The sequence below is a fragment of the Delphinus delphis genome, chromosome 16 (genome assembly GCF_949987515.2).
Source record: "Delphinus delphis chromosome 16, mDelDel1.2, whole genome shotgun sequence".
Lineage (NCBI taxonomy): Eukaryota > Metazoa > Chordata > Mammalia > Artiodactyla > Delphinidae > Delphinus > Delphinus delphis.
In genome coordinates, this window is record NC_082698.1 from 54,138,866 (window position 1) to 54,157,838 (window position 18,973).

At 58.7% G+C, this 18,973-nt stretch overlaps 1 protein-coding gene across 1 annotated transcript in view; it reads right to left on the reverse strand.

The window, feature by feature from the left end:
• ZMIZ1 (zinc finger MIZ-type containing 1) overlaps positions 1 to 18,973 on the reverse strand; it is a 165,767-nt gene that overhangs the window by 137,368 nt on the left and 9,426 nt on the right. Inside the window, exon 2 of the mRNA XM_060034711.1 lies at positions 6,509 to 6,586. The gene's annotated coding sequence lies outside the window, so the exon portion shown is untranslated. The remainder of the gene's footprint in view (positions 1 to 6,508; positions 6,587 to 18,973) is intronic.

The following is an 18,973-nucleotide window of genomic DNA, read 5'->3' on the forward strand; positions in this document are numbered from 1 at the left end:
GAAGGAGGGGGCACCAGGGGAGCATTCCACGAAGGTTATGAAGCAGAGATGCTCCCATGGGCTCTGGAAGAGGCCCCCAAAGATGCCTCAGGGAAGCAGTGAGGGTCCCAAACAGCTGTGAGGCAAGATGTGCTGCCCAAGTTCACCCAGCAAGGCTTTGATACTGTCCAAGGCCCTACCTCTAGGCCAGCTGGAGCTGAGGACGGGTGAGAAGCTGAGGAAGGGTGAGAAGCACTTAACAGGAGAGACAGATGTGAGGGAAAAGCTTCCATACATCCCCCTGCTCTCCATTTACAAGGGTCGGGGGGCAGGGGCTGGGGCTCCCCAGTCAGCTCTCTGGGGACATATGTGGTTCCCATAACTCGGGGGCTCTGGAAGGTTTCCTGAGCACGGTCCGCCCAGCAGCCACGGCAGCCTGACACGTGTGGGACCACACTGAGGTGACTGCCCCTCCCTGTAACCGCCACAGCCCAGAATCGACCCATCTGACAAGGAGACCCGATGCTCAGGGAGCCGGGGCTGAAAGGGCAAACTTGCACCATGCAGCGCACGGCACTGTTTCTCACAACCTGTGCACAGCCTCAGAGTCCTGCTTAACACAGCCCGCCCTGCACATTAAAAACTGGCATGCCGGGTAAAACCTCCCTGCCGTCTCCACAGGAAGCTGAGGGCGCACGGTCCGGGTGCCTGCTGGCTTCCTGCTGCCATTCAGCACCGGTGTACCAGGACCTGTGCGGGGGACACGGTTCAGAGCTGCTTTGAGCCTTCAAGGGGTGTATACCCCAGTGGGGAGAGAGTAGGGGTCTGGTTGGAGGAGCAGAGACCAGGAGAGGCCACAGGTGCATGAGGCTGAAGGAGGGGATGGGTGTGTCTCAGGGAGCGCACACACGCTCCGCAGCCCCTCCGAGGGGGCTCTGCCTCGGGCAGGGGCCCCTCAGAGGGAGGACAAGCCCAGCACCTGAGCCTCCTGGCCTCCCACCGCAGTGCCTCAGTGGAGGCAAACAAGAGTACGACTGCCAACTGAGTGGGCAGCAAAGTGCAGTCAGGGGGGAGGGGAAAATCGGCTTCAGAGGGAGGAGGGCTCTGGGGCAGCTGTTCGGCTGCCAGTCTGCCCCTGAGAAACATCTGTCTCTGGAAGCCCCTCCGGGCAGGCGGGGACCCCAGGCATCTCCTGACCCTGTGGGAAACCTCTGGGTTCACAGGGACACACCCGCTGGACACCTCTGCAACTCAGACTGCGTCCTGGATGATGTGGGAGGGGGAGGAGGACAGGGGCGTCCTCCCTTCCTGGGCTCCAACCCGCAGCCCCGTTTTCTAAGGGGGGTTGGAAAGAAGCTGGGGGTGATGCGGGGACTGGCCCCCACTGTGGCACAGCCTGTGAGAGACGCCTTGGTCTGGGGCTGTTTGGGGATTAGGTGGGGACGCTCGTGAGCACTGGAACTCCCACATTATCTCTCCTCTTTTCTCATCGAGGTTCGCTCCCCTGGGTACCAGCTACACTCCTGCCTGCCTCAGTCTACCTTTATGGCCAGTGCGGTGTGCCCAGTTCTTTATTCTGAACAGCAGGACGGCAGCAGCCTTGCCTACAGAGAGCATACTCGCTTTGCAAACTCTCATCTGCAAGATTTCCTTCCCCAGCCTCAGTTTCCCCCCCTCCCCCGGAAATAAGGAAACCGGGGCCGCCGAGGCTGCGTGGTCCCATATGGCAGCCGAGAACCACACATGGCAACTGAACGCCGGGGTCCGCAAGGTTGTGTCCATGTTAGATACACAACAGGTTTCGGAGACTTAGTGAAAAAAGAGTGTCAAACATCCAATATGTTATCATCCCAACACGTAACGAATACAAAATAAAAGACGCTGTGGCGAGCAGTGTGATGAACACTCTGCAGGGCATCAGAGTATGAGGAGAGGAAAGGACCAGGGCCTCTGAGGAACGGAGGCCACGGGGCCCAGCGGGGAAGAGGCCGTGTCCTATCCTGTGGAGGGAGCATGGCTGGAAGAAGGCTCCCAAAGGTTCGAGCCATGAGGCAACAGGGCCGAGGGCTCTCGAGGCAGGAGGAAGCGCAGGAGAAAGGTGAAGCAGTGGGGACCGGTGGCAACGATGGGAAGGGGGCGGCACGGTGGAGCTGCAGCTCAGGACGCCCGCGAAGGAGGCTGGGGCCTGAGCGTGGTGGCCTCGAATGCCAGGCTGGGTGGGCCTGGCACACAGCAGGCACTTGCAGAAGACTGGCTGGCAGGGGACAGGGACCCAGAGAGGTCCCCGAGGGCATCTGGGTGAGTGGGGGCCACCAGGGCCCACTGCCCACCTCACAGGCCACTGAGACCGTCCCGGCCCACGGTTCTCAGGGGGCCCACCCTCTGGCTCCTTCTCCCCTCAGAAGAGGACAATTTATTTATTCATGAGCGTACAGCCCCTCCCTCCAGGCAGCCAGCTCCTGGACACCTCACTTCTAATTATAGCAGGAATTTCATTAGTGCTGGAGGGAAACGCCAGGTTTCCAACCGCCGCTGTTAGTGGATGCAGGCCCCCTCCTTCTCCCCTGCTCTAGCTTGTGGCCAGTGGCCCACATGCCCAGGATGGCACAGAAGGGCAGCCACGGGGGCAGATCTCTGAGCCAGGATCAGGCTCCATCCTGAGTGGTCGGCATGGCGGGTTCGTGGGGATGGGACGGTGCCTGCCCCCAGGGCGTGGGATGGGGCCCACCACACACACAGCGCACAGCCTCCCAGCGGCGGGACTGTGGGCGCTGCCTTGGGCATCTCCAAAGAGCAGGGCGGGAGGACGTGTGCTGCCAGAGCTGGGCAAACAGGGGGAAAGACGGCGGGTGGGAGCCTGGGAGGTGTCAGTTCTGCAGAGTCCTGGGATGATGGAGGTGACGACACAGAGCTGAGAGGGAGGGAGAGTGGGGCTGCCGCCGTGAGAATAGAGGGGAGCTGGGCAGGAGAGAGGCGCCCGTGCAGAGAGAACCAGACAGAAAGACACAAAGACATGCAGGGGCAAAGAGAGAGAGACAGACAGACAGACACACACGCACACACACATGCACACAAGCTGGGATCTGGAGGCCGAGGAGAGAAGAAGTAAAGAAAACACCAGGGCCAGGTTGGCCAGGCTGCTCTGAGGACTCCCCAAGCAGACCCGCCCTCCTCCCCACGGGGGGCCGGCTGGGACCACACACTCTTAGGACTAGACTCAGGGGTTGCGCATCTAGAGCAGGAGGCATGGACCTCCAAGAACCATCTCCTTCCGTGACCGTGGGCAGCTGCTGGGATGTGGCCAGCTGGGGGCCGGGCGTGCTTCCCCTCCAGGGTCCCTCAGGAGCCCACCTTGTCCCCAACGCTGCCCCTCAGTCAGCTCCGCCGTGGTCACCAGGGAGGCAGGGCCCATCTGGTCAGCCCGAATGGGAGGCTGGAGCTGAGCCTCGTGTGTGGGGATGGTCTGAGGTGCCAGGTTCTTGACGGGAGGTGCACACAGGGGTGGGGGCGCTCCTACATGGGCGGGCACTCTCCTTTCCTTGCACACCCACGCATATTCACATACGTCACAGCCTAATCACACACACCTGTTCATGCGCACCTACCAGCACACGAGGGCACACACACACACCTGCACACCCTCCTTCCCTCCAGAGAACAGGCACCAAAGCAGTGGAGTTGCGCATGGACACCCCCCCTTCTCAGTGGCCTCCTCCAGCCTTCCCAGAGGGGAGAGGCTTCTCTCTCTGCCAGTCCAGCCTCCTCGGTGTCCAACCCGGGGAGCCTCACGCTCTCACCCAAACTCAGGAGTGCTGCCTGAGGGCTATGTGCAGCCCTAACCCCAGCTTGCATATTTTCTAGCGACGAGGAGCTCACTATCTTCCCAGAAAGCAGCTTGAAAAAAAAATCTCCAGACAGCTCAGACTCCTGGAAAGTTGAACTTGAGGACACCACAGAGACAGTGTGGTTGCCACTGAGGGGCCCGAGCTCTGCTGGCCGGAGTCTGCCTTTCATCAAAGCCTGTCCTTTCATCATGAGTTTGGAAAGTGACATAACTAGGCTGTCACCCTGGCTGTCACTCTAAATTATAACAGAACTAGAGAAACAGTGTTCTGTAGCCAGGACCACCTCCTTGACTGATGACAGCTAACAAAGATCCAAGAAAATCATTCATTCATTTACTCACTCAACTGATAAAATATCGACCAGGCAATGACCACGTGCCGGGCACTAGGATGTGGCAGTGAACAGGCATCGTCGTTTAATATTCTTTCCTAGTCGGACACTTGCCCTTCGCCCATTTTACAGGCGGCAAAGGTGAGTCTGGGGAAAGGCAGCGGCTTGCTTAGAGTCACGCAGGGAGCTGATGCTTAAGGGCAGAGCCTCACACACGATGCTGCTGCAGGCACTGACCATCTGTTAGCCCCGGGAAGAAAGGGAGAAGGCTGCGCGTCCGCCATCCCCACCCCCAGCCGTTTCTAGGACACCGAGGTATTGATTACCACCCTCGCCTAGGAGTGGTTTTCTTTCCTTTTCTTTTTTTCCACCAAGGCTTTCTGTTCCTCCTTTTCCTTCTTTTAAAAGAATAAACTCCAAGCCGCTTCTATGATTAATTACCAGCTGCCTAATGCTCCTCCACCAGCAATTTCTGGAAAGGGAATGAATTACCTTGAAAAACATCCGAAAAGAGAACCCACCGTGAAGGAGAATTTCAAAGGTTACCTCGCAATTAGCAGCGGGCTCCCCCAGCCTTACGGAGTTGCCGGCGAGCCCTCAGGGGAGGGGCAGGCCACCAGCCTTCGGGGGCCACCCACCGGCTCCTGCGGGCAGCCACGCTTGGAGGGCTGGCCAAAGGCCGGCCGGTAGAAATGGGGGTTGTTTCCTGAGCACCTACGTTGAGCCTGCCCTGTGGCTCCACCCCTGGTCTCTAAAGCCTCGTGGGCGGCTTAATTCCGAGGTACCTCTCCCGGTTCAAATCCCCACTCCACCGCATACAGCTCTATGGGTTTCTTAACCACACTGAGCCCCTGGAGAATGAGGCATTCAACGTAGCTCCTCATGGGATTACTGTGTAGAGAAATATGTATTTAAGGAGCCTAGTGCCTGGTACACAGCCGACTCTCACCAAGCTGCAACACTTAAAATATTCCTGGCTTCCAAGCAATCCTCGTAACAGCCCTCTCAGAAACGCTGGTATAATTATCCTCATTTTCAGATGAGAATGCTCACGAAAGGGAAAGGACTTGCCCAAGGTCGTGCAGTTCATAGGAGGAAGTCAGCATTTCCTACAGCGGGAAGGGAGATCAAGGCCTGCTCCCTGGTTCCAGAGTCTGGCTGAAGCGTAGGGGATCCCCAGGGCTCGCCTGGCCCTGCCTGTGGGTACCTGGGAGCACCGAGGCCTCAGGAGAGATGCTGAGGGCAGCAGGGAGACGATCGGGCACGGCCTCACGTCAGGACGAAGACTCGGGCTCCCCTGGCTGGGCCCCAGAGCCTTGGGACAAAAGGCCCTGGCCCAAGTCAGCATTTCCGTGACAGCCTCTCATCTCGGGGTTGGGAGCCACAGAGTGAAGAGGGATTACACGGGTTGCCCTCTGGCCCAGGGCCAAGTGGCATCAACCCTGAAATGCCGCTCTGGGATGAGACACACTGGTGTCCGGGCCTGACGCAGGCCCGGGAGGCTCAGCTTGGGACCTTCGGGCTGCAGCTGTCCCCGGGAGTTCCCTGAGGGGCCCAAGCCCCCTCCCTCATCAGGCTGGACGACCACTTGGTCTCTATCCCGTCACTGGTGGGCCCTCAGGGAGGAGGGATGGTGGGAACTGAGGTATGCAAGAAGAAGGAAGGGGCCCTTCACTGCTAAGGAAAATGATAGGTCCGGAGCGTTTACTGTGTGCCTTGTGCCAGCGCACCTGTGGGCGCCGGTGCTGGGATCCCAAGCCCTCTTTTACAGACAGGTAAACCAAGGCACAAAGAAACCGCACAAGGTCATGGTGGACGAGTGGCCGGGCCAGGATCTGCACGCAGGCACTCTGACCCCAGAGCCCAGAGACTTGTGAGCGCTCAGGTGTGCACCTCAGTGCGACTGTGGGAGCGAAGGGGATGGGCCAGCCACAGCACCCAGCCCAGCGAACAGGCCGCTCTGCCCACCCAGGCCTCTTCCCGTGTAGCTGCCATGTTGCTTACAGTGAATGAAGCCCATGTGCCACGGGCTTGAGTGGTACAGACAGGGCTGCTGTGCCAATGCTGGGGACGCCAAGCCTGCCCCTCTTTCTGTGTGCATCTCCCCACCCCTGCCCTGGCAACCACTGTAGAGACAGGCCAGGCCTAAGAGGCCCCTCGAGGCCCCTCTGGGGGCCGACGAGGTCTCAGTGGGGACGGGGTGGGTGTTGCACCCAATCCCGCCCATGAGGGCTGTGCTACAGTCAGAGGCGCAGTGTGCCGGGACCGGCACCTGTCCCCCACTCAGGACGTACTGCCCCTTCCCCAAGCACCCAGGCCAAGCGGCACCCCCCCAGCCCAGCCACACACCTACCTCAGTGACCCACGAATCACCAGCGTCCCACGTGCCGGTCAGCAGCTGGCGGCCCCTCTGCCTCACTCCAGCTCCATCCTGCTGCAATGAGAAGGGTGGTCAGGGACCACTCACAGCAGCGTCCCCAGAAATGACCTGCTGCCACGTCTCACCACCCCACCCCAGCCACACTGCCCACCTGCTGGAACGTTTACTGCCGGCCAAACCATTCGTCCCCACTTGACAGATGGGGAATCTGAAGGATGGAGAGGAAAAGGGGCACCATGCTGGGGAGCCCTAACACAAACAGGCCGCTGACACCCCACATCTGCCAGCTACTGGCTATGTGATCGTGGGTAAGCTCCCGGCCTCTCCAGGTTTCAGTTCTGTCACCTGTGAAATGGGATCGCAATGATCTCTCCTAGGGTTTCTGGGAGGATCTAAGGACATATGGGGACAGAAGCACTCGACATTCGTTCATTCACTCAGGAGACATTGAGCAAACACCCTGAGCTGTGAACAGGATAGTGGTCCCTGACCTGTAGGAACTCTGATAATAGGCAAAGAACCAAACAATACAAAATTACAAGTGATGTCTGCCAGAAAGAACGAGTACAAGGGCGACCGTACACAGCATAAACTCAAGTTTCAGGGGTGTCTCTTTGGGGAAGTAAAGTTGAAGGATAAGCCAGAGAGAGGCAGGCCAAGATGCATGGAACAGTGTTTCAGGCACAGGGAAGAGTATATGTGAAGACTCCAAGATAGGGTAAAAAGACTGGCTCAGCAGAAGACTTGAGAATGGGTGGTGTGGTGGGTGCGGTAGGGGAAGGAGGGGTGGGGTGAGTGACAGCCAGGAGGCTGGCCTGATCACTGCGAGGGTGGATGGGAGCCATGAGAGAGTCTGAGCAGCTGAGGGACATGAGCTTAGGTCCAGTCTGAACAGATGCCCATGGCTGCTAGGGAGAAGGGCTTAGAAGGGACAGGACGAGCCAGGGAAACCAGTGGGGGGGCTGCCCCAGGGGTCTGGGCCAGCGACAGTGGTGCTCAGAGGAGAGGGAGCAGAAGGCAGCAGTGGCAGGATCCGCTGGTGCACTGGGTATGTGGGGACCCCAGTCCCCCTGCCCCCCATGGCAGTGGGTCCAGCTGCACCATCTCCACAATGAGCCACCAGTACTCCCCTCTCCTCCCTACCCACCGGGCCCCACGGGAATCCAGGAGGACCAGACCCAGGGGCCTGGCAGGGAGGCTTCTCTGGAGTCCTGGCTGCAGAGTTTGAGTCCCAGCTATGAAGGCAGCTCGCTGGATGGTTCCGGGTGATCGCCACACTCCCTGCACCTGCATGCCCTCCTCTAAGACACGGGAAACCACGAGACTTCCCTGGTGGTCCAGTGGCTAAGGCTGCATGCTCTGGGTTCCATCCCTGGTCAGGGAACTAGATCCCACATGCCGCAACTAAGACCCAGCACAGCCAAATAAATAAATAAATATTAAAAAAAAAAAAAGATACGGGAAACCTGCCTACAGGGCTGAGCGCCTCTTAGGATGAGGCCCGTGGCTACAGCAGGAGTGGGCGTGCACAGGCCACATTAACTGTGGGCTCCCACACACGTGAGGGTCTGGCGGAGGCCTCAAACCCGCTGTGCAGCAGGCAGGGTCTCCCAGGGAGTGAAGTGGGTGCCTATGGCTTCAATAAGGGGCACCAAAGCCTGGCATTTGAGAGGTGGGCTCAATAATAAAAATGATCTGCTTCAAGTCCTGGTTTCATCCCCTTACCATGTGGCTTTGGACAATTTCTTAAACTTCTCTGTGCCTCTGTTTCCTTATCAGTGGGAGGCAATATAGAGAGAAGGAGGGGTCCTCCCTCTAAGAGTGGTACAGACAGTATAAGGTAAGGCATATGAGTGCCGGACAGACAGGTCGCTTTCCGGCCATGTCAGCGGAGGCTAAATTACTTTGCAGGAGCTGGCGCTGGCCTCCGTGGAGCGCTGGGGTCCTGAGCCCCAGGCTCCCACAGCCTAGCCTGGTACCTCCACCCCACACGGGAAAGAGAATATCTCTGTGTACTGACTCTTTGACTCTGGCAGTCCCCAAACTCTGCTATAGCCATGGGGACACAAACGGCCCTTGACTCCAACTCTCCCATTTCACAGAGGAGGAAAGTGAGGCCTGGAGACAGCAGCACCTGCCCCCGTCCCGGGGTCACGCAGCAAGTCAGTGGCTGGGGGAGAACTGGAATCAGCCTCCTGCTTCCCCACTGCCCACAGCTCAGGCCTTTCCCAAAGGCAAGCTGGCCGCAGACCCACTGGCAAAGAGAAAATAATTATTTTGGCAGCTGAGACAGAAGCCGGAAAATCCTCGCTCATTCGGTGAGCGACATCCAGGCCCCAAGGAACGACGCCTGCCCATCCTGCCTCGCAGAGGCGCCTGGACTATGGCGCACACACTCGTGCCTCTCTGCCCCCAGCCATCCCCAGTTCTTTGCTGTTGGGCTTGGGCAAAGGGGCAAACAGACCAGAGAGGGGAAGAGACTTGTCCAAGGTCACACAGCAAGGGCACCACACAGAGGGGGCAGCAGGATATGAACTCCCCTGGTTGGGGACTGACTTTTTTCCCCATAAACCTGTATTGGACCCCAACCTGGGAAGGAGAAAGGACCAGGAGCTCACCTTGATTGGGTCCACATTAGGGGTCATGCCTCGGATATTCCTTTAGCCCTCGGTGAAATGCTATGAGGTAGAAACTAAAGAGCATGCCCAATTTACACACGAGGGCTAGAGAGCGTCTATAGCTTCCTAAGGTCATGCAGGTAGTAAGGAGCGAATAAGTAATAAGAACAGAGCCCGGACATGAGCGGGTGGTCTGCTGACACCCAGACTCTGCCCACTACCAGATGACCAGCCAGGGAGCCCACACCCTGCCCAGCTGGCACTGGACACCCGGGCTCCCTTGACCCCGTGCTGGGCCTCACTCACACTGGCTGCTCAAACATGTTAGGGTGGAGGTGGGGGAGCTCAGGCCCAGGTGGGGCTGTGAACACAGAGGTGAAATCATCCATCCCAGCCCCAGCCCCCTGGGTGCCCTTAGGGGAGCCTCACAGCCTGGAAGGGTCTGGCCACCTGGTGAGACCAGGGACAGGTGTCCCGTGCCTGCTCCCAGCCTGAGCAGACCACAACCATAAAGGACACGGATCCACGCAGGTAAGTGTTCTCTGCTTAAAGGGCCCTCGGTGCCATGGGGCGGTGCACAGCCTGAGACTCAGGGCCCAGGGGGTGGTAGGGCCCACCCAGGCTCCCAGAGGGATAGGTGCCCCACTGCCCAAAGGGCTCTCCTGGCATCCTCAGCTCAGCACTCTTACTCCGGGTTGGGTGAGGGGGACGCTCTGACCACAGGGCCGCTTCTGGCTGCGAGGGCAGGAAGGGGCAGAAGACGTGGTGTGCAAATCACACGTTGAAACGTGCTTTCACTCTCATCGCGTGTCTGGCGCTCTCGGGGGCAGGGCAAGGCGGGAACGAGTACCCATTCTGCAGAGCAGGACACTGAGCTCCGAGGGAGGGTAGAGTTGCCAGGGGTGTTGCGGCTGGAAAGTGGCAAGGCTGGGTCTGGCAGAGGTCACTCAGGGGTGGGGACTGTCCCAGGACTCAGATGGATTCTCCCAGCCACAGTCACCTTCCCATCCCCTCCTCCTCTAATGGATCCCCTGGGAGGAAGGACCCACCTGTGTGTGGGCTTGGGTGGCGGCACCAGGCCAAGCTGATTGGGGCTGGGGCTGGCCCAGAGAGATGCAGGGCTGACTAGGGATTCCTGGAGGACAGAGGTGCCCGTGCCACCGGGTGTCCAGGATGTGGGGCATCATGAGGGCTCGGTGCCCGTGGCTAAGTGACCAGTTGTTCTCTAAGCCGCCAAGGGAGCCCACATTCTGGCCTGGAGCCCGGCCCTAGCCTCAGTGGTGAGGTCGAGGGCAAGGGTGGGTAGAGCTGGGTTGGAATCCCTGCTCTGCCCTTTAATGCTGGGTGACCTTGAGCAAGTCACTTGGCATCTCTGATCATCTCCTCTCTAAACAGGGACTAGCTGCCCCTCCAGATACTCACCCACCAGGAGAGGCTTCAGGCTGACCTTGTAGAGCCTGATGTTAGCCAGAGCACTGACCTATCCCCAGGCCTCTGGGAGAGGGGACTGGACTGCCCCGCTGTGGTCGCAGGGCAGGGGACCACACGAGTGGCACTGCTGAGCTGAAGTTCAGGGCTCTTGTCATCTGCTGCTAATCACACACACGTGCCCCTCATGCCCTGGTGGCTGTGAGGGGTTAACGAGACACGGGTACGTAGATGCAGGTGCCATGCAAGAACAGGTCAGCGAATGGTGACTGTTAAAGTCTGGGAGAGGTTAACTGTCAAGGTCATAAGTGGTCAAGTGGGGACCAGAACACGGTCATGTGGGCACCCACCCAAACCGGACCCAACCTGCTGCTCCACTGGCTGAACTCACTGACCTGAACTGGCTCTCACGGGGGGCTGGCCCGCCTCACCTGAGCTGGACCAGGCAGCTCTGCCTACCCCCACTTCACAGATGGGCCGAACAGCTGCTGGTTCAGGGGCCCTGCACAGGCAGGGTGGCCTCAGACCCAGCTCCCAGGCTCACCCGGGAGGCACGGGCTCCTTCACCTCCAAGACCCACTCAGGGAAGCATCCCCTTACATGACCCTGGGAACAGGCCCGTCGTCCTACCCAGGCAGCCAGTGCTGGCTCCAGGAGCAAGGCAAATATTTACCCCAGTGGTTATCCAAACCAGGCAGGCTGTCCCGCCTCCCACATTCCTGGAATACATGTTCTCTGACCTCACCAAGCTGGGGGAATCCAGACATGGGGAAGAGACAGAGATAACCAGTCACCCAGTTTAATTGGGCCTATGTGGAAACCAAGGCCTGATGGCCAGGAGGAAAAAGGCAGCTCTGAATTGTCTCTCTAGCTACTCATCCACTAGGGGAGGCCCCAGGCTGACCCTGTAGAGCAGGACACTGGCCAGAACACCGACCTACCCACAGGCCACTGGGGCAGGGAGCTGGACCACCCCGTGTGGTGTGGTGGGCAGGGGCTGCACCAATGCCACCTCTTGGCCTGCAGCTCAGGGCCGTCACCAGGCCTCAGATACTCATACCTGCTGCCAATGACACACACACAAACACACCCATTGTGCTCAAGATGTGACAAACCGGCAGACTGCCCCACCTGCCAGGGCCCTTCCTCAACAGCCCCAGAAGCTCTCACTGCCTCACTCCATCTTCAGCACAATTCTGTCACCAGGGAACTGCAAGACCTATTTTATAGATGAAGAAACTTTGCAGCAGATACCAGTGGTCACGCAGCTAGAAGTGGTAGAACGTGCACTGTCTTATTACCCCAAACCACGCCCTCAACAGCTCTGTGGTCCCAGCTCTGCCCAACGGAACTCTGTCCATCCTTCGATGCCCAAAGGACCGCCTACACCATGCTGCCTTCCCTGACAGTTCCCCCAAGTGAGCTTTCCCTGCCCAGAACTTCCAGACATTTGGACGGTGTTTCTTTCTTTCTCCTTGCATATAATTAAAACTGGGTGCCTGGTTATCCAGCTGTGAGACCCTCGTACTCACTCCAGGGACAGCGGGGTTGAGCAGAGGCTTGGGCAGCCCTGAGTGCTCAGGGGAGGCCTGAAATCCTGAGTCTTTTCCCCAAAGGACAGCAGCTGCAGTTGGCCTCAAGGAAAAGATAAGTAAAGAGACCTATGAAGCTGGTGGCTTGGGGTCTGGGGAAACTCCTGGCCAGGGCTGCCTGAGAATCACAAACTACCCTTGCTTCAATAATCCTGTATGTCTTCACTTCTGCTGAGAATATTCTGAGCTGTTCTGACCGCCTGCCCGCACCCAGGCCCGGGAAGCCCAGTGAGTCTCGTCTGGCCCTGCCCTGCAGGTCCTTGCTGCATGCCCCTCTTTGCGTGCGCCTCGGCTTCCCGCCTCCCCCTCTCCTGCGTGGAAACTTCGCAAGTGACTGGGGCAGGGCAGGCTGGCAGGTTCTGCTGAATGAAGTGTGTGCCTGACAAGTCTGCTGCTGGGCCCTCAGGGATGCCTCCAGGTGGGAAAAGCTCTGGTGGTCAGGAGACGCCCAGCACAAACCTGGGGCCGCACCTGGTACCGCGGGGACGGAAGCAGAGGGTGCTGGGAAAGGTAGGGGCTTCCAAAACCTCTCTCCACCTAACATCTCTGAGACTTGGTTTCCTCGTTTGGAAAATGGGGGCTATAAACGGACCTCTAGGGGTTGTTCCTTCATGTTTTTTTTTTCTTTAACATCTTTATTGTTATTGGAGTATAACTGCTTTACAATGGTGTGTTAGTTTCTGCTGTATAACAAAGTGAATCAGCTATACATATACACATATCCCCATATCCCCTCCCTCTTGCGTCTCCCTCCCACCCTCCCTATCCCACCCCTCTAGGTGGTCACAAAGCACGAGCTGATCTCCCTGTGCTATGCGGCTGCTTCCCACTAGCTATCTATTTTACGTTTGGTAGTGTATATATGTCCATGCCACTCTCTCACTTTGTCCCAGCTTACCCTTCCCCCTCCCTGTTTCCTCAAGTCCATTCTCTAGTAGGTCTGCGTCTTTATTCCTGTCCTGCCCCTAGGTTCTTCAGGACCATTTTTTTTTTCTTTTAGATTCCATATATGTGTTAGCATACGGTATTTGTTTTTCTCTTTCTGACTTGCTTCACTCTGTATGACAGACTCTGGGTCCATCCACCTCACTACAAATAACTCAATTTCGTTCCTTTTTATGGGTGAGTAATATTCCATTGTATACATGTGCCACATCTTCTTTATCCATTCATCTGTCGATGGACACTCAGGTTGCTTCCCCTTCATGTTTGTTTATGCCATCCATCCATCCATTCATTTCCTTCTCCCGACAGCTAATGACACTGCCTACTTTGTGCCAGAGAAGGAAGAGAAGGAGAGGGAAAAGAGTAGGAGAGGATGGGTGGGGAGAGGAGGGCACGGTCGAAGGCCAACGTCGCCGGCCTGGATGCTTCCCAAGGGTGTCTGCACACTGTCTAATGCGAGGCGGGCAAGACACAGAGTAATTCTAGGACACAGTGCTGGAGGGCAGCAAAACGGGGTGTCGAGGACATCATGCTCTTGAGAAGAGCCTCTCAGGCAGGAGGGCACCCCTCCTGGGCAAAGGCCCAGAGGCTTGTCAGGAGAAAAGCCTCAGACTGAAGAGAAAATGATAGATGAAATCAGGAGCAGGGGACAGCTGCGTTCAAGGGCACATGCAGACACATCCCCGGGGGCCCCGCCAAAGCTTCACCCAGAGCCCAATTCCAACTTGCTGTGTTATCAAGGCCAGGCTGGAGAGGCCTATCAGAGGGGAAAGCCCTCACCCTCTCCACGAGCACCATCCAGGACCCAAGGAACGACGTTCACCCAACCTGCCGCTCAGAGGTGCCCTGGCTCACGGCGCACGTGTGTGCCGAGACACCCAGCCTCTTGATGTTGGGCTCGAGCAGTGGGGCAAACTGAGACCAGACAGAAGTTGGCTGTGACTCGTGGCTCACTCCTGCTGGAGGAAGAGGGAGGGGGCTCCCTTCTTCCCAAGCTGTCAAATGAACAATTCCTCCTCTCATCAAGGGCGGAGGTACAGCGTGGACTAAGGGCACATAACGTGGCTCTAGATTCTGACACACAGAAGGTGTGTGTGGAGTGGCTCTGCTGTCCACTGAGCTGTGATGCTGGGCAAGAAACTTAGCCTCTCTGGGCCTCAGATTCCTCATCTGTAAAATGAGGATAATGAGTCCCTCCTCTCACAGAGCTGTAAGGACTTAACAAGATTATGCCCGCACTGCACTTGCACAGGAAGTGCCTGGTAAATAGGGAGTGTCATTGTTCTCACTGGCTCAGCTTTGCTGCCAAGTGAAGACTTGGGGTCTTGCTGGGCAGGGAGGCACTGGATCTCTTACCAAAAAGATGGAGAAAGATCCCGAGAAGATGAATCCTGGCTTCAGGCCCCTTCCGAAGCTGATTCAAGAGTCAGCCCGGTGGGTCTGTTCCCCAGAGACAGGCTTCCTGAGGGTCACCTGCTCCCAGGAAGGGGCCCCCCAATTCCTCCCCACAGAACGGCCCAAGGTGTTGAGCATCCTCCAGGTACAAGCTCTGTGCCACCATGTCACCAGGCCCCATGGGTGGGCATAAGCCTCACCCTCCCCAGGGGCCAGGGTCTTGCCCAGAGGGGCACCTGGCTGGGGCTGGCCAAATCACCCACCTGGGTGCTTGCCACTCCCAATGCCGATGATTTAAACTGGATGTTCTGCCAGTGGCCCCTCTTACAGGCTTTGTCTCCTGCCCCGCCCACTCTGCTTAGGGTGGCAGGGCCCTGTGCTGCCCACCTCAACCTCATGCCTGTGATACCCTCGACCCCAAATGCCCTGCAGAGGCGCTTGGAAGAGTCCGTGGAGGTCCTCAGTCTAAGCCTGCCACCTTGCAGAGGAGGGGACGTAAGTTCAGAGAGGGACAGGACGAGAAGCCAGGCCAGCTCTGGTTGGAGGTTAGACTGAGGAGCTGAGGACTCACGCACAAGCCCCCTGTCCCTCCAGGGCTCAGTTTCCTGGTCCGGGCTAACACTGGCTGGAAGATTGGCTGAGCTGACATGACACCCATGGTTGGTGCAGGCCTGGGCAGCCCCGTCAGCTGTCCGCTCCACAGGGCAGCCTGGACTCCAGGCCCAGGGCAGGCGGGAAGGTCGAGGGGCTGAAGGGCACGGGCACTCCCGACAGCACATGCAAAATGCTAGTACCAAGTGTTCCTGACCATCCCTGTCCTGGGCCAGGGGCCAGCCCCCGGCAGTCACACTCCCCAAACAGGCGTCCCTCTGGGATTCTGGTCACACGTGGGCCAGGCCAGTCTGAAGTGATGGCCAAGGCCCAGATTTACAGATGCCAGACAAAGGAGAGCGCTGTTCTCGCTTGCAGGAGGTAGCGGGTCAGAGCACGGGCACTAACGTCACCCAGGCCTGGATGAAGTCCTAGTTCTGTTGCTTGCAAGCCACGTGGCCTCAGCCAAGTCCCTGCCTCTCTCCCTGCCTCAGTTTACTCACGGTGCAATGGGGAGGGAGAAGGCTGCACTGGGGTAAGGGCGCCCAACCCCTGGCCTCGGAGGAGCCAAGCCACGGGAGCTCATGGTATTTGTAGGGACGCCAGCCCTCCCTGCAAGGGCAGCCCAGTCATGGTCTGCAGGGTCGCTGCTGGGAAGGCTGGGGAAGAAAAGGATTGCAGGGTGTGTTAATCATCAAACTGCATCTGCAGCCTGTCCTGAGACGCTCCACTGTGCAGCCGCCCAGGGAAGCTTGACTGGTCCCACCGGATCTTGCTAACACCGAGGGGGGCTCCAAGCCTGTTTTTGGCACATACCCTCCCTGACCTGGGCAAGTGCCTCCCGATCCCTTGAAGCCTCCATCTGCCATCTGTAAAGTGGTATTAGTGCCTACCTAACGTCCTGGGCTGCTGGGAGGACTCTAGGAGATGGAGGATGGGGCCAGGTCTGGCGATGGGCTCCGAGGAGGTTCCCTGTTCTGTTCACTGCCTACCAGGGCTGCTCCTGCCTTCCTGGGCAGCCCCAGGGCCCAGCCCTGTCTGAGCCATCACACACCCAGAGAGCGTCCCAGGGCCCCTGCCAGGAGGCACTGAGGACTCCCAGGTGCTTCCCAGCTGAGGCCGTCAGGACCAGCCTACGATGTCCCTCCTCCTCCCGTGAGGCTGAGGTCTCTGTGTGTTCTTCAAGAAAGGGGCTCCCTCAGCCCAGCAACTTGGTGGGATTCCTGGGGGAGCCACCCCCCACCTGCCCATCAATCCTTGGGACTGACAGAAGCTGCCCTCTGGGACTGGACCCCTGGACAGGCCAAGGCCAGCCCCACAATGGTGTCTCCTTCCTGTCGTCCACAGCACCCAGCACAGGGCCTGCCCCCAGAATGTTTGAGCAGTGATGAATGGATGAATGAATGAGCAGTCATGGGAGGAGTGGTGTGAAAACAGATTTAGATCAGAGAACACAGCAGCTGACACGTGCACAGTGCTCACCACATCCATCCTAGGCCCGGCTCTAAGAGGCACTGGCTACGCTGGTTAACCCATCAGTCCCCATGGCGATTCTATAAAGCGGTTAGGTCGTCCCCATTTCACAGATGAGGAAACTGAGGCTCAGAGACATGAAGTCACTTGCCCATGGTGTTAGAAAGTGGCAGAGCTAGATCCAGTGCAGGCCCTGGGCTCCAGAATCCACACACTGGTCCACGGTGCTGCCTGGGGCGGGGGCCCTGGGGAGGGTGGGGAGAGCAGCCCGTCCAGGCCAGAGGTTCCCGCCCAGGCTCCAGGCCCTGCCCCAGGGATTTAAGTGGTCTGGGGTGCGCTATCTTTCAAAGCTGCCCTGGATCTCATGTACAGCAGGAGCTGAGAAACCCTGGGCAGCCCTACCCTCACTCTTCAATCGGAGAAATGGTGGCTCAGGCAGGGAGGGGACATGTCCAAGGTCACCCTGCATGTTGGGGGGAGCCTGGGACCTGGAGTCCAGCTCCTCTGACTTCTCCATCGTGGGCTTGGAGCTCTTGGAAATAGCACTGTGGTCCCAGCAGAGCAGCCCACAGGCGCAGACGCCGGTGGGAGAGATGAGGCAGACAGATGCAGGGAAGGCAGAACAGCAGGCAGCCAGATGACACACAGGCCCAGCAATGCCTGACTCACGGCCACCCATCCCGTGACTCCACCCACCGCCAGTGTCCCCACCCTGGCTCACGCTCCACAGCCCGCTGCAACCTCCAGAGTCCCCTCCCATTTAGGACCAGAAAGCCACAGAGGGAGGAAGGAGTGGCGGGGCCCCACCCAGAGCTGGGTGGGAAACCCAGACAACCCGAGCTGGGGGGACTCCGGGACACGCAGAGGAAGAGGCATAAGCGCTGCCTCTGCTCCTCTCTGCGGGGCCCACACCCCCAGCCTGTGCTGCCCAGCGCCCTGCGGACCACGCGCCCAGGAGGAGAGCTGGCGTTGACACCCACCAGGGCCAACTCTCTTCGCCATGTGACGCCCTCTGCATCGGGGCCCCACACCTGGAAGAGCGTGTTAGGTTCTTTTGCTCTCAGGTTCCCCTCCCCAAGGACGCGTTACTCCTCTGGCCAAGAACTTCAATGGCTCCCCAGTGTCTACGAGGTCAGCTCCAACTCTTCATCCTCATACTCGAGGCCCCAGCCTGACTCTGACCCGTAACGTCTGGGCTCCCACCCCGGCACCCTGCCCACGTTAACCCTGCTGCCAGGAATGTCCCCGTCCCTGTGGCCTGACTCACTGGGAAGGAAATTCACACCCCCCCCCCCCCCCCCGAGGAGCCACAGGGGTCAGACACTGTGTTCCCAGAACCTCAAGGACTCCTCACAGTTCCCTATGCCACTGGCTCTGAAAGGCCCATTTGACAGACGTGGAGGCTGAGGCTCAGAGCGGCAACGTGTCCAAGACCACTGGAGGCTGAGTTGTCACCACACAGCGCAGGGGCTTGGGTTGCTTGGACCTACGGTCTTCCCTGTGGCTAACAAGCTTTTAGCTGGTCCACAAGGTCAGGGTGACCCCGAGTCTGTTAGCTCACCCAGTGCCATGGCGACTTGGGTCTGCTCACCTTGGCATCCTGACCCTCCCTTCATCCCCCTTTGGGAACAAGCTGCAACCCCTGATACTGGGCTGGGCTTAGGCTGGGGGTACCTGGTTGGGGGAGGTGGGTCAGAGAAGCTGTGCAGCACAGTGGCCAAGAGCACGGGCTCTGCAGCCAGCTGCCCGGCTCAGTCCCAGCGTAACCACCCTGGGCAGGTCGATTCACCAGGCTGTGCCTCAGTTTCTTCCTCTGGAAATGGGGACAACAGGAGTAGTGACCTCAGAGATGCTGTCACAGTGAACGTGAATTCCTGTAGATAAAGGATCGGAGCAGCACCTCCACAGAGTGCTACGGAAGCGTTTGCAGCTCTTAGTATCGTTGCCCTGTTCCTCCCTGCACTTTACACTCAACATCACAACCAAAGGAAAACTGAAGTCCTCAGAGCACCTACCAGGGGGAGGAGGAGGGCTGGAGAGTGGCAGGAGAATCTGCCCCTCGGCACTGCAACCTCCCTGGCTTTCGGCCCACAGGCTGCCACCCTGGCCCATCTGCCTGAGCAGGGCAGAGCAGAGAGAGCTGGCATGTTCCACCTCTCAGATCCTGGGAGGAGGGAGGAGGGAGGAGGGAGGAGGGAGGGCTCCTGCCCAGGCACAGATGCCCAGCTTGCCCCCGTGTCATCAGTGGGATGACCCAGAGAGGGGTGATGCCAGCATCACTACCCCCATCCCCCATGGCGACACTGGCAGCCACTCACGTCTCACTCCCTGCTTGGGGGCCATCACAGACACTGTTCCCCACTGGGCTGGATATAGAGATATCTGAGATGCATTGG